At 41.1% G+C, this 16016-nt stretch overlaps 1 protein-coding gene across 1 annotated transcript in view; it reads left to right on the top strand.

The window, feature by feature from the left end:
• The first annotated feature begins 14954 nt into the window (after positions 1-14954).
• hdac11 (histone deacetylase 11) overlaps positions 14955-16016 on the top strand; it is a 32312-nt gene continuing 31250 nt past the window's right edge. Inside the window, exon 1 of the mRNA XM_079341137.1 lies at positions 14955-15162. The gene's annotated coding sequence lies outside the window, so the exon portion shown is untranslated. The remainder of the gene's footprint in view (positions 15163-16016) is intronic.

Genomic DNA, 16016 nt, shown 5'->3' with positions numbered 1-16016 from the left:
GGAGGTCTGGGAGGGCATGAAAACCATCACAGGCTGCAGGAAGAAAAATAACAACGCAGAAGACGGGGACCCTGAGAGAGCAAACCAGCTCAACTTGTTTTTTAACAGGTTTGACAGCCCCGTTGCTGCAGCCAGTGCCTGTCCCCCGCCCCCCCTCCCCAGCACCCCTCTACACACCCCCTCCCCCCCTCTCACTCCCCCCAACACCTCCCCCCCTCTCACTCCCCCCAACACCTCCACCAGGACAAACACAACCCCCAAAGACAATCCATCCCCCCTCCCCCCCCCACCATCACCAGAGACCAGGTTAGAAAGGAGCTGAAGAGACTCCGCCCCAGGAAGGCAGCCGGCCCAGAAAAGGTGTGTCCCAGGATGCTAAAGGCCTGCTCTGCTGAGCTGGGGGAGCCACTTCAGCATATCTTCAACATGAGCCTGCGGCTTGGGAAGGTTCCTGTACTATGGAAGACCTCGTGCCTCACCCCGGTCCCCAAGAAGAAAAACCCCAGTGAGCCAGGCGACTTCAGACCAATCGCTCTGACATCCCACGTTATGAAGACCTTTGAACGGCTGCTGCTCCAACACCTCAGACCCCAGGTCCAACACGCACAGGATCCACTGCAGTTTGCATACCAGGCAAAGGTGGGCGTGGACGATGCCATCCTCTATCTCCTACACAGGGATTACTCTCATCTGGACAAAGGGAGCAGCATGATGAGAATCATGTTCTTTGATTTCTCAAGCGCCTTCGACACCATCCATCCCCTCCTACTGAGAGACAAGCTGACCGAGATGAGGGTGGACTCGTACCTGGTGAGGTGGATCACGGACTACCTCACAGAGAGACCACAGTACGTCAGACTGAAGGACTGCACATCTGACACTGTGGTCAGCAGCACCGGAGCACCACAGGGGACCGTGCTCTCCCCTGTCCTGTTCACCCTGTACACCTCTGACTTCCAGTATAACTCCGAGCTCTGCCACATGCAGAAATACTCGGACGACACTGCGATAGTTGCTTGTGTCAGGGATGGACAGGAGGAGGAGTATAGGAGCCTGATCAAGGACTTTGTGACATGGTACAGTGACAACCATCTGCAACTAAACACTTCCAAGACCAAGGAGATGGTGGTGGACTTCCGAAGGAACAAACCACATCAAGAACCTGTTTCCATCTGGGGGGTCGACGTGGAGGTGGTCAGGACCTACCGGTATCTGGGGCTGCAGCTGGATGACAAGCTGGACTGGTCGCCTAACATGGACACTACCTGCAGGAAGGGACAGAGTCGTCTGTACTTCCTGAGAAGGCTGGGGTCCTTCAACATCTGCAAAAAGCTGCTGCAGATGTTCTACCAGTCTGTGGTGTCCAGCGTCCTCTTCTACGCAGTGGTGTGCTGGGGAGGAAGCTGCAAGAAGAGGGACGCAGCACGCCTGGACAGACTGGTGAGGAGGGCCGGCTCTGTGGTGGGTGCAGAGCTGGACTCACTGGTGACAGTGGCAGAGATGAGGTCTCTGGACAAAATGCTTTCCATCATGGACAACACACAACACCCTCTGCACAGCACCTTCACCGGGCAGAGGAGCATGTTCAGTGACAGACTGCTGTCACAGTCGTGCTCCACGGACAGACTCAAGAACTCTTTCGTCCCCCTGGCCATCAGACTGTACAACACGTCACTGTCACGGCAGGGAAGAAGCGCACGTGATCCCTGGACTCTTTTTTCACTTTTTTCTCACTCCTCATCTGCACTGCCGACCTCAGAGTCAGCCTCCAGTTGGACACTTTAACGCATATTGATAGTCACCTTACTGAGCACTGGTCACTTTAACGATAATCACCCTAATCATCTGGTTCCACCCTACTGTATTGCTATGCTACATCTGTAAGGGTTGACATGATCACCCTAATTAGGTCAAGTTTCACTCTATTGTCTCCAACACTTAATGCTAATCTGCCCCTCAATAGTTGGGTACTTAACGATAATTACCCTAACCACTCCTGGTTTCACCATATTGTCTAGGACACTTAATGCAAATCACTGCTCCTTTAAGTTGGTGAGCCAATTTACATTCCTGCATTGACTGTTTAATGACTGTACTCACACCTCTGGCACTACCTCCAACACCTCTGTACATGCACATGGAACTAGTTTCTAAAGGTCAGCACTTTGTTTCTAAGGCTCTTCAACTGTTTACAGGTCTCTTTTAACCAACACATGTTTTTCTCTCCTCACAGGTTATGCACATTATGCTATATTAGTTTTAAGTCTAACTGCTAATGCTAACTGCACAGGTTTAACATATAATTATGTTTATTCTTAGTCACATAGGGGCTGCTAAATCTGTTTGGGGGATTTGTATACAGAGGGGAGGGGGGACAGCGGGTGTGTATTGTAACTAATGTCTTGTGTCCTGCCTGTCTGTATACTGCTACTGGATGCCTTGAATTTCCCTCGGGATCAATAAAGTATCTATCTATCTATCTATCTATCTATCTTTCACTCTATTGTCTTCAACACTTAATGCTAATCTGCTCCTCAATAGTTGGGTACTTAATTGGCAATCACCCGAATCATCCCTGGTCTCACCTCTTTGTTTTAGGACACTTAATGCAAATCACTGCTCACTGTTTAACGACTGTTTAACGACTGTACTCACACCTCGGGCATAAGCTCAAAGACCTCTGTACATACACCCAGCACACACAGCACACATGCTTCTCTCATGCAAACAGCGCACATGCTTCTCTCTCCTCACAGGTTAGGTACACCATGCTACATAAGTTTTAAATCTTATGCTAATGCCTTAACTCTCAGTCACATAGGGGCTGCTAAATCTTGTTTGGGGGATTATTGTATAGAGAGGGGAGGGGGGACAGCGGGTGTGTATTGTATTGTAACCGATGTTTTGTACTGTAACCAATGTCTTGTGTCTTGTGTCCTGCCTGTCTGTATACTGCTACTGGATGCCCTGAATTTCCCTCGGGATCAATAAAGTATCTATCTATCTATCTATCTATCTATCTATCTATCTATCTATCTATCTATCTATCTATCTATCTATCTATCTATCTATCTATCTATCTATCTATCTATCTATCTATCTATCTATCTATCTATCTATCTATCTATCTATCTATCTATCTATCTATCTATCTATCTATCTATCTATCTATCTATCTATCTATGAAAGATAGTGAATAGTGAGATTTAAGAAATACGTCTGTTATCTGTCGTCATTTTTACTTTTTACATCTTGGGTTTATTTGGATATCTTAACTTTTTTTTTTTTGAGACTTTGAGGTTTGAGGTGGACATGCAGGTACAATTTGAGTTACATTTTCTAATTGAAGTCCAAAAACAACCATGCATCAAGGTGACAAAAAACAAAGGATAAGTAAATAAGTAAAAATATAAAAAAAATCCCCAAATCCAAGAGCCTAATGCTTACTGTGTGTAAAGAAAGAAATCCAACACATACAGTAGGCCTACTGCAGCACTTGTTTGTGCCATGCATCATTATTGAACATCTGCAGGAGCCCCTGAAAGGATTCCAAACACCTATGTATGTGCCATGTATACAGAACTACATACATGGTTCTCTGGTACAATAGTGAGCTCCTTAGTGTGTTGTAAACAGAGCGATTGTGAGTCTCCTCTGCAGAGATGGGGAGCTCTTATGGATAATACACGAGCACTCTGTCACACAGTTCGCCCCTGGCATTTAATGACATTAAGATGGGTCATACAGTTGTCATTAAACTGGGACAAGAGGCTTTTTACTTCCATGAAATGGCTCCAGATAAAACATTTACTTTGAAATAAACAATCACAAAAAAAAGATAAAGTGTTTGCTGGAAGCATTTCTATGCTAAACAGGTCAGTGTGGTCAACATGCTATCACATAGTGGACATTTGCAGTGAAGGTTTAAATGTTAAAGGGATACTTCACCCATTTGCATGAAGCTTTGTATCATTAGAAACATGATAGCAGTGTTGAATGGTCGTGAATCCAACCCTCATTTTGCCCTGAGACAAGAAAAATATGTATTTCTTTGCCTGGAAGTTTTCTTCATGTGATGCAATATGATGCTTTTTGCTAAACTTGAATTGTTAATAAGAAAAATGGACACGTCTCTTTAACACCAGTAAAAAAGTACACCTTTCTCCTTCATGTGTTAAGGTCTATCCACAGACTTCCTGACTTCATGATAATGAGCTCTGAGAGACAGCATGAACATAGGAACCCTACTTTAAATGTAAACTGCAGCCACATCCAGTAATTAACCGCCTGTCGGAGTGGAGCAACATTCAATATTCCTGTTGGCAAAGAGCACAATGAATTAATTAAGATGTAGTTGGTGGCTCCTCATTAGCATTCCATTGTTAGACTGTCGCTGTGCATGTGTTCACAAAGACTACAAACCTCACTAAGACCTAAAGCTGCATTGTTTAATGTAATATTTGTGGCAGTACGTGCTCCACTCAGCTCGGTTAAAGTGCAGAGGATAAACCATCATGCATTATTGTTGAAAGTAGAATTTTGACACTTTAAAAAAAACAGTCAGGAGGCAGCAAACTTATGTTCGAAATGGATGAAAGGGAGAGACTGTGGCTCAGTTGGTAGAGTCAGTTGTCTTCCAACTGTACAGTCGGGGGTTTGATCCCCAGCTCCTGCAGCAATATGTCCGATGTTTCCTTGGGCAAGAAACTCAACCCCGAATTGCTCCCACTGCTTTGTCTGCAGTGTTTGAATGGGATAAGTTACTTCTGATGGTCACTTTAGAGAGCAGCCTCTGCCATCAGGGTGTAAATGTGTAGTGTAAAAATGATTTAATTAGTTCATTTACACAAATACACAGGTGTGGTTTAGGTCTACTGTTCCCAGATATAACTTATTGTAATTGTTTGAGGGCACAGAAATTTTCAATGACACAACACAATGTACTGTCATTTTTCTGTCAGCTTAATTCGTGCCATTTATCTCAGTGAGACAAACTCTCAACAAAACCTCGATCGTAAATGTATGATTTTCAATTTATGCTGAGGCTAAAAAAACTATATGAAATGCAGTAACCGTCTGAGTTATCTATGTTATTTGCTTCTGTGTGCAGATTACTTTGATTTGTTCTAAAATTCCCATTTCAGTTTTCCAACAGAGATCTTTCCTGAGTAAGTCCTGATTTTTTTTCATGGATATCTAATATCTCACTTGTCTTTCATTCGACCCCCCCCCCCCCCCCCCCCCAAAGTTATCTCTGGACTGGTAGATTGATTGGCACATTATTGTTATTGTGTAAAAGAAAATAACAAAACTTTGCTGGCATCAGTCTGGTCACATACAAGGTAAGTTAAAAAAGCTATATATAGTGTCACTGATCCAAAAAGTTTTGCATCCCTACAGCGTTCACTTTTGGCTGACAGACCTTAAATCAGTGAACCATCTGCTTCTGGACTCCACCAAATGAGCTACATTGGATTTTAATCAAGTCAAGGCGTGTTGAGTAAAAACTCAGTAACCAAATCAAATCTGTCCCACAGAGTACAAATCACTCATTGAGTATAGCAATAAAACAACATGCTATGGGAGCAATGGGAAGCTTCCCCTCTGGGCAGAAAGTATCAGAGCTTTAGAAAACAAAGGGATTTAAATGTTCAACATAAACACGTTTTCAGGCATTCAGCTTTTAAACTGCATATGACCTGTAAAAAACAGTTCTTAAAAAGTTCCACATTTGCCTGGTAGGGGGCATCAGATGTTGTTGCTGCACTTGGACATTAATGGTTCAGATCCTTGGCTGTGCGGTTGCCTTTCTGTGTTGGGTTCTCATGGTTTCCACATGCATGCTTGGATTCCCTGTGAGTACTCTGGCTTACTCCCTCAGTCCAAAGACTTACTCGTTAGGCTCATTGGTGACGATAAATTGTCTGTAGGTGTGAACATTAGTGTGGCTGCTTTTGTCTTGGACTTGTGATTGGCTGGCAACTAATCCACGGCGTACCCTGCCTCTCATCCAATGACAGCTGGGTTTGCCTCCAGCCCCCTCTCTAACCCTGAACAGGACAAGTGAAAGGACTTTTAATTTAAAGTAATGTTTTACAACATTAAGAATGATTCACTGGTCCATTTTGTTCCCAAGTGCTCTGTGTGTTAATGTGTGTGCTTAACTTACAGCGTCAGTTTAAGGCATTCACACATACAGCATCTTTCAAACCTTCATCCTTTAACCCCTTCACTCTCTTACTCTGCCTGAATAGAATTGAGACAAAAACATACTCATAGTTTTCTTTTGTAGCTCTAGTCTCATATTTCACTTGGTTTAAAGACCAAAGTTTGCAGCAACATTACAATTCAAAAACTTTGAACAAGTTGCAGCACTGCTGAGACACCTCTGACCACATTAGAATTGCACAACAGAAGGCAACTTTTCATGTTTGATGTCATCATTTGTGTTCTGTGCCCTTGTAGCATGTGTGGAAAGATAAAAAAAAAAAACATCAGTCACCAAGTTCTGTATCAGGGGCTTTATAACAAAGCCATGAGAGGCCATACATAGGCGGGTATGTTTTTTAAATCAGAGGTTTTCAGGTGACTCTGCTCTACAACACCATAGGGGAGTTACTGTGTTTGTATGTGTAAGCATAAGAAGTCCAGTTACTGTCAGCACCTAAAGACAATTTCAATCAAAATCTTAAAAAGTGTATCTGGAGAAAATCTTCTACCCTGCCTTTAACTAAAGTGACAGTGTTGCACAGTTACGTTAAAGGGAGGAGAAATCGACGCACAATGTGACATTAAAAGCCCACAGCTCAGTTTACCCCAAATACAAATAAACACCTTCAGCAGCGTTTCCGAATGAGTAATTCATCTTTTTGTGATAAAGCTTGACAAACACTTTAAGGTCCTCTAGAAGTCTGTCACTGAGCAACTCCACATGCACAGCTCATTCTGCGAGCAGCACAGGACACCAGCATGCATAGAGTGAACACATCCTTTCTCAGAGTAGTACACACACACACTTCACTCATCTGTCAAATAGCAGGCTGTAACATAAACACAATCAATCATGGCATGCTCCTGTGCAAAATGGTCAGTGAGTGATAAATGAAGGAGGGGGCCTGCAGGCAGGGAGCCGACACATTTTATGGATTATTTCGAACAACATAAACACCTCAGCACAGTGGAGAGCTTCAGCTGTGTTGATTATTGTTTGAGTTTGATTCTTATTGTGAGGTGTCCCTTAGGTGTGTGTCATATAGTGAGGCTCTGCGATTCAGGTAATTCTCAATAGGCCTACATACACCACATCAGTACACAAATCCTCGCTGACACTGCTCGGATCACACAAGTAAAAAATCAAACAGCTAATATCCCTTTTCATTACCGCTCCCCACAGAGCCGACATGATGCCATGCAGCATGACTCACAGATCACAGACAGCCACTTGGCTTTAACAGTCTCTCTCTCTCTCTAATTTCACAGAATTTGCTTTTATTAAATTTAGCTTTGTGTCATTTTTTATTTTTTTTGGTGCAGATTTAACCAAAACTGTGTTCCTGAACCACCGGTCGAGAACCACTGCTCTAAGTGAAATCCACCCTTCATCAGCAAACTTCACACTTGTTCTTTTCTTGCTAAGATGACACGTTTTCTTCAGAAATGCAATAAATTCAATTTGAATGATCTTCTGTATAATTGCTTTTACATTTTCTGCCTCAACAGTAATGCAAGGAACAGGCTTACTGTTCAAAATGCAATCATCATATTTAACATAAATAACAGGACAATGAATCTGTTCAGTCTCCAGTCAACATACACTGAATGCAGTTTTTTTTACAATGTTAATGTTTTGATGCCAATAGATCCTGAAGAGCAAAAGCAGATTACAACGAAGATAATAATTCAAACCCTTAAAGTAAAATAACATCCAAGTTGATGCATACCAGCTCAAAATGATTCAAATGTTAAATGGACTTGTATCTAGTCTTCTGGAGACTCTGAGTGCTTTTACACTGCAGGTCCTATCTACCGCTTTGCACACATTCACACATTGACGGTAGAGGCTGCTATGCAAAGTGTCCATCAGTATTAAGAAGTCCCATTTATACACATTAATATGCCACCTGGGGTTATGTGTCTTGCCCAAGGGCACGTCAGGCATGTTGCTTCAGGAGCTGGGGATCAAACCCCTGACCTTCCAGTCAAGAGACGACCGACTTAAACTCTGAGCCAAAGTCACCTCAGAGAACTGAAAATGCAAATGTGAGTTAGAATAGAAGAGCTTATCTATATTCAAGTTGACAGGAGAATATCCCACATTGGATTTTACCTCTGTGTGACTATTTCAAGAGGAGAGGAAACACTTGTCTTCACCCTTTAGTTGTATGTGAACCCTGACAGTGATTCTTTGAGTATTTCTTCTGTTGATCACAGCGTAGCAACATAGTGTCTATTGTTTTTGGTAGTCTACCTCTACTCATCCCCGTCAGTGTGCAGTAGTGATATGGGAGCAGCTGTCAGATGTGCGGCTGGATAAGAGGGATTGGATGCTTGCTGTGACAGCGCATTGATGTCCATGCTGTGGGCCTGCCGCACCCTCCCATGGCTCTGCAGCATATTCTCTGTCAGGACCATTGTGCTGTGAGTGGCAGTGGCCGAGGCTCCCTCAGGAGGCACAGTGGCTTTCTGGGAACACAATTTACACATCAGGATTTTGATTCATACTGGACAGCATAGTTTGAGTCTCTGTAAAACATGTTTTTAATTACAGCTTGAAAGCTGAATGTGTGCACCAGGTAACAAAGACACTTATTGTCCAACCTTGTCTTTTGAAGATGAAATTGAAATTTAAACAGCACTTATTGGAGTGTTGCAGAAGCAAGTCATGTGGTGGCCGTTGAGAAAGCTTAAAGTGGCTGAAATTCATTTTTTCTAAAAGTCATTTACTATTGGATACAGACACTGTAGGAGAGAGGAGTAGGGAATGGAGGTGTGATTTGGATACAGCCCTTGTCTCAATATGACACATCCTGTATAGTATTATATCCATCAGTTGGTTGAGACTGAACAAACTACATTCAGGTTTCAGGCCATAAAAACAAAACATTTAGCTAAAAGATGTTAAATGGCTGCTGTGTTACAGAAGAACATTATGATTTATTGTCTCTACAGGATGTAATGATGGCATTTTGGGGAACCTTTAAAGCCATTTAGTGAAGAAGAAAAAAAAACTTGGCAATCAAAAAAGGTAAATAGAGGCTAGTCAGGACATTGGCTCTCATCCACTGGTGATTCGTTTCCTGCATGAGCTCAGATTTGGCATCTGAATGAAACCACAACAGAGGGCAAGCAGCTAGATGCAGAATGGTAAGACAAACAAACATAAAGGTGGTGTTTCATGAGATCACGGCCTGGCTCGGGAAGTCAGATGTTGTTTGCATCAGCTCGAGCAGAGGGAAAACTGAGAGCCATTGTTTGACTGGAAATGAAATGAAGTGTGTCTCCCGAGTCTTCCAGATAGCAGTCCAAAAACGTGAATCCCCCAAAAGGCTCCCACAGAGCTAGCGGGCTCATTGTCATTCAAAATAATGCAAGCACAGCGAGCACTATATCTGCTTTACAACTCAAAATATGAGTGAGAGGTTTTGCTTTCCCTCCACATGCAGCAACAGACCTGAACACAACGGAGGTCAAAGAATGACATCTCACAGTGGTTTAAGGGTTTTCCTCACATCTGTGACCTGTCGAATAAAGGCTCGCAAGCTGTACTGTGCTGTTTCAGTTGTAAAAATGCCTTTATGCCTTGTGTTTTGCTGAATGAGTAGATCGTCCTTGTATTTGCAGTGTTATTAGGTGTCCTACATCACAAGTGACTTCCATAGTGGGTTCATCAGAAACACTATTGCTTGAGCAAACAGCAAAAACAGATGATTCATGTCCATAGACTGTGTGTCAAAAGAAGATGCTTCTTGTCTTATTAAGGGAGGCCAGTGTAGAATTTACTAATTTTGTAGTGTTTAAGGGGAACAGTGGATCAGTGGTAGAGCAGGTCTTCCCTCAACCAGAAGGTCAGGGGTTTCGGCCCCTTAGCTCAGGAGTCCTTAGGCAAGATACTGAACCCTGAATATCTCCAGCTGCTATTCTGCCATTGAATAAAAGTGTGTGACCCCAATAAGTACTGTTGGCTGGTTGGACATTACATAGCAGTCTCTGCCATCAGTGAGTGATGTATACAGTATGTGACATGTAGTGCAAAGAACGAGGGGTGCGGTCAGAAGACCATACAAGTTTAATTCAAGTCCAAGTCTGTTTAATATTCTATTTACAGTTGATATTGCTATATCATCAGACATTAAGGAAACCTGCTTTGTTGAAGTGTTGGCTTCTCTGTCAACAGTGCAGCAGCCAGATTGTCCTCCCAGATGTGAGGAAGAAACCTTAAACCACTGTGAGAACATGCTATGTCGAAGTGTGAAATGTTAAAGGTAACATTATGAGCCTTATCTCGGTTTTAATCAAATGAAGGTTATGATGTTTACATGCTCACAGAGAAACCTGGTTATTCATATCCCTGTATACATGATCAATAATAGTATCCCAGTTTCTGATTTGCTATGTTGAAGCCAACACTTCGTATTTTTAAAGAAAAACAACTAAGACAGTTTTAAGTCCATCAAAACTATCACACCGTGTAATCCAACATTTCTCCTCTATTAATGAAAAATGTGTTATCTAAAGCCTGAAGCATGTTTCAGGACGGTCGATTGCTTTAAACAATCCCCTCTGTTGGAGGAATAATCCTGTGAATCATTGCTAAGAAATATTTCATCCCTGCACAATAATTGCCCCTTCTGGCTTCAGCTGTGCAGATGAAAAACACAGATTGATCTGGAAATACTTCTCTGAAGACTTGCGGGAAGCCATTCAACAACAAGGAATGATTGTTTGGTCCATATGGAGACATCCAAAGATTACCACGTAAGAATACAAGAGGTGATATGGAATCATGTTATATCGTATGTTTTTCAGAGATTTCATTTATTGTGTTTTAAACCATCAAACTATGGTCTAGGATCACTATTTCATTTGTTCTTCTTGCTCATATTGAGCAGAATGCCATATCCTCTGTCATATCTACTTTGACAGTTGCTATGGTAACAGATGCTCAGGGTTGTTGGTCAGGTGTTCATGGCCTCAAGCAGACCATATAATTCCTGTCAGGTGTGGCCCTCCCTTCAGGGAAACAGAAAAACAAAAAAACAACTGCAGACTGAAAGAATGTTTGTGCAGCTGTAAACCATGATGTAAAAGAATGAGCGTGTGTTCAAGGTGACACTGTAGGAGCCTAAAGTGGTGCTGTAGTGATAACCATCATGCACATGTGACAAAAAGTTACATTTAAGAAGGTCTGTATTACTATTCTTCATATTTATCTCCATTTTGGAAGTTTGGTCTGTAGTCTTAACACTTTGATTTTACTGATGTTTATCATGTACTACTGCTTGTTAAATGAGCAAGCAATGGCTTGGAGACCCATGCCAAGGGCTGACAAACTGTAGGCTACCCTACATCCATGGATGGACACTTTAATCATTTGCTACCTTTACATCATGTTCTTTGACATTTAGCGTTCACTTAGCAAGCAGTGTGTGTCTGTGTGAAAACAACAAAAAAACAAGGAAGCAGAAGACAAGCCACTACCATACTCTGGTGGTTTAACTTGTGTTTGTCGGCCCTGTGGAAAGCAATTTGAATGCCTTTTCTTGAAAAAAAACATGGAGACTGTTTTTGATGTAATTCAATTCTGGCCAGTTTTTGATAAAGTCAGGATGTTACCTTTACATTTCATTAGTTCGACCTTTTCTGCAGTTCTATGCAACTGTATTGTAAGCATATATTACAATATCACACTGTTCACATAAATGGCAAAAAAGTGGCATTTGACCCACCTGAACTCCCAAACCATTTATAATTAGATGTCTTATCATGTAATTTTATAGGTGTGCAATGTAGAAATGGTTCATCATTTTAGCAAGGGTAAGTAAGGTATCCTTGACAATTCTTTACACGCTTCTTAAAAGAAAAACTTTTCTACATTGCTGCTAATCTTGTCCACATTGTTATAAAGTCTTTTAAAACTAAAAGCGCTCAGATATGCTGTATGCTGTCGGGTTAGTACAGCTCTTTGTTTAAAGTAGGAAAGTATATCCTCTGTAAGTGTTAAGTGTCTCTATAGGCATGACTCTCTACAATAAGTGAGAAGTGCGAGTCTTGCTTGCTGTGTTGTTGTCGGGGCCATGTTAACATCAGGTATATGGGCGGGGCAGCCGGCTACTCCCCTTGAGTATAAAAGCTGTTTTAGTTGAGGACTAGACAAAAGAAAAAGAAAATAATCACTGCTGATTTTAATGTCACATAAGTGTTTTAGATCAAGGTCATTCAGGCTGAATTTACATGCAATTTTAAGCTACGAGCTAACTAAAGTGTGCTAACAGTAGACTGCTAACACAAGAATGCAGGCCAAAAGCAAGTGCATCTCGAACCGAGGAGAATTTGACCGTCAATGTCCGGCGCGTAATTATGATGCAGCCAATTTGATAACCCCTTTGTGCAAAGGTGTGGGGAGAGAGGTTGGAGAAGAGTGGACAGTCTCGCCAAAAGTCAGGTGCGACCAAACAGAAGTTTGTTTGGGTTTCGCACTGGTAATCAAAACTACTGGATGAAAAAGTTGCACGTTCTTCATTTAAGCATTTCTAACATTGTCTAAATATCCCCCAGTCCTGGTCATACTTGAATAACTATCTTCATAAGCTATAGCTTGTTAAAATAGATCAGAATATAGACACTTAAGAATGAAATTGTATTGGATGCAGTGATCTTTAGAAAGTACAGAGAATGAACATGAGCTAAAAATATATCACAGATCATAAGATCACTGAAAGGTTCAACAGCCATGTTTTTCTTAGTATTCAGCCCAGTGGAGACGTAATGCCTCAGAGTTAGACCACCTCTATTACCATGCTCAGGCTATATTGTGCTATTTATAGACATCTGACTCTGCGGCTGCTCATGGGCAGGATTACAGAGTCACTCAGTTCACAGGAATTACAGGTAACATTTCGAGTGTCAGTGGCTGCATTGCAGTGGTTAAAACTGTGATGTGTGGATTTGTTGAGCTATGTAAGAGCTGAGAGACATATCCCAAGCATTCAGGGGATTTTTCTGGAGCTCCACAATATGATCAGATTAAATGAAACTTTATTGCCCAGAGAGAACATTTGAAGTGATGCTGCAGTAAAAGTAATATTTCCCTTTTTTCTCTTTTCATGCAATACTTGTTGAACAATATGACACAAAATGACAAATGTTCATGGGAGAAAGTCAGTCGATTGTGTTTTTCACAATTACAAGCAGGGCTTTAATTGTTTTCTAATACAATTAAGTTTAGTTTGACAGTTTGAAGTCCGACCTATGGCTCCTTTCCTGCATGTCATTCCCCAATCTGTCTCAATTTTGGATTTTCTGTGGTAACTATAGCTCTATCTCAAATATAAAATCCCCAAAAACCAATAATAATAATATTAATTCAACTAAATAAAAAAAAATGTTTTGGCATCCACTGTATCCTAACACCCTAATGAAAATAATTCACCATAAACCTGGATATGCATTCTTAAGCAATGGCATAATTCCAAATAAAGTTTGGAAAATTATTAAAAATAAAATAAAAATCTAGTGTTCATGATGACCCTCAATACCTTCAATAACATTAAGCATTAATACTGCATCACTGTGCGGTGAGGCAGGAACGCTGATCCACCTATTGTGGTACTGCCCGAGGAGTTTTTGAACTGAGGTTAACTGAAGATTGTCTTTTATTTTGAAAGAAAGAATCCCGCTTTGTCCACTAGTATGCCTTCTCGGCACTAGGGTAAAAGGTATGAAGTCAATGCTTTCACAACGTATCACCACATTGGCCTTTCTGTCAGTGAAACGTATCATTATAATGAACTGGAAAATACGTCCATGAGTTTGATTGTGGAGATGAAGAACCCTGGAACTTTATCAGATTGCAATTGGAAAATATAACGTATGATTGAAGGTACTGTAAATGAATTGCACCCCCCCCCCCCCCCCCCCCCCGCGCCCCCACCCCCCTTGTCTTGTCTGCTGTTCAATCTGGTATTGTATACCGTTATGTAATGTCTTTGTATATTTCTGTTGTAGGTGTAAGTGGAGTACATGGTTTTTTGTTTTCTGTTTTGGAAAAATTATAAATAAAAAAATACTGCATCACTGGAAGTACCTTAAGTTTCAGGCATGTTAACATGCCAACCCTTATTCACAAAAAAAAACATTTGCAATGAAATCACTAAGTGAAATATGGTCTAGAGGACAGAAAAATAAAGTGATTAGAAAGCATTGTTTAGTATTTAACATTCAACATGAAAAATACATTTCTCATTCAGACCAGATTGGTTACCTTTCTTACTCTGCCATAGTATGGTTACAGCTGCTTTTTTTTTGTTTTGTTGCTATAGCCTTCCCCAAACTGTTTGAGAAGGCCTAGAATACAGGCTGTAGCTACCTTCATCAAAAGTAAAAATAAAGATATAATAAAAGAGACAAGTAAGCTTAACTTTTCAGCTGTTGACCTCCACACATTTTCATGCCAACTTTGTGTAATGCCCTAAAGTTCAAGAGGAAGCAATAATACAATTGGACAAGTTGAAAATTAAAATATAGGAAAGCTTATCTTAACTCCAGTTGATTTGTATGCAGGTCTTTTCTGCTCTTTTATAAACATAAACTAATAATGATTAAGGTATTTTACATGCTTGTTGTAGTGTATTGAGATCAACTCCGTAAGGACGCTATACAAATAAAGATTGATAGACTGAGATTGACTGGTTCTTCTGCTTTAAATTTCCGTGCGCACTGTGAACGCATCAGACTTACGCACAGCCTACTGTACGTAGAAAAAGAGCTGGAGGAAATAAAGACGCTGTAGATAAATGACACTGTCGAAATAACGTCGTTTAATGTATTTTGGCTTGATACTGACGAATAACCTAAGTGTAATCCTGTTGGAAAGGAAACACGCTGATATTTCCGAGTCATATTTTATTTACAGTGTGACCAGCGTTATTCCACATACAGTAGCAGGTGAGTAACATCGACTTCTGCTTCTGTCCTTTGACAGAGCACTTGTGAATTGCTTTTTGTCTTCAACGCTGAAATTAGCCGAGTAAAAATGCGAATAGTGTCCACGGAAAGTGCAAGGAGGCTGTATGACTCCACGGCAGAAGCACCTTATGTCGTTGCGTCTTTGCAAATGTTGACGTGTCACTGCGCATGCGCGGAAGCAGCGTTTCGAAGTCTCTTAAGTCTCTCTCTCATAGACATAATATGTCTATGGTCTCTCTCACATGAGTAATGACTTTACATTTCTTTTACTTGGTTCTGTCTAAAGCAACGGGGGATCTGAAATAGCAGATACCGTGTAAAATTACAGAAATGATTCTGCTTTATGCGCAGCTGGATCAGCTGTCATTTCCCCGAGCTCTGTCAGCTGTGGACACTTTTTATACAGCCTGCCGAGGTGATATCTTTCTTTATCATTCTCCTACACCCATGTCCTGTATTTGTATTGTGTCGTCCGAGAGCCCTCAGATAGAATGCATCTAAATGGCTCATTCCGCCAAAAGAGTAACATTTCCGTCCCCAGCATATTATTGTATATTAAATGTGTAAACACAAGTAATTATACAATACAAATTACATAGTATTATTATACTAAACACCGTACACATGAATCAATGTAGAAATTACAGATATATATATTTTAAATGTTTTAAAAAGGCATCCAAAACACTGATATGTGGCATTTCTTGCCTGTCCCCACAGTCAAAAGCTACATTTTACCACAATGCATCATGAACAAAATCCTTTTTTTTTTGCATTTAAGTGTGACTCCATATTCAATATACACTTGCAAGAAAAAAGTTTTACAAAAACAT

Source organism: Symphodus melops (genome assembly GCF_947650265.1).
Source record: "Symphodus melops genome assembly, chromosome: 4".
Lineage (NCBI taxonomy): Eukaryota > Metazoa > Chordata > Actinopteri > Labriformes > Labridae > Symphodus > Symphodus melops.
Note: the sequence above shows the minus strand (reverse complement) of the source record. Positions and strands in the feature narration are given on the sequence as shown.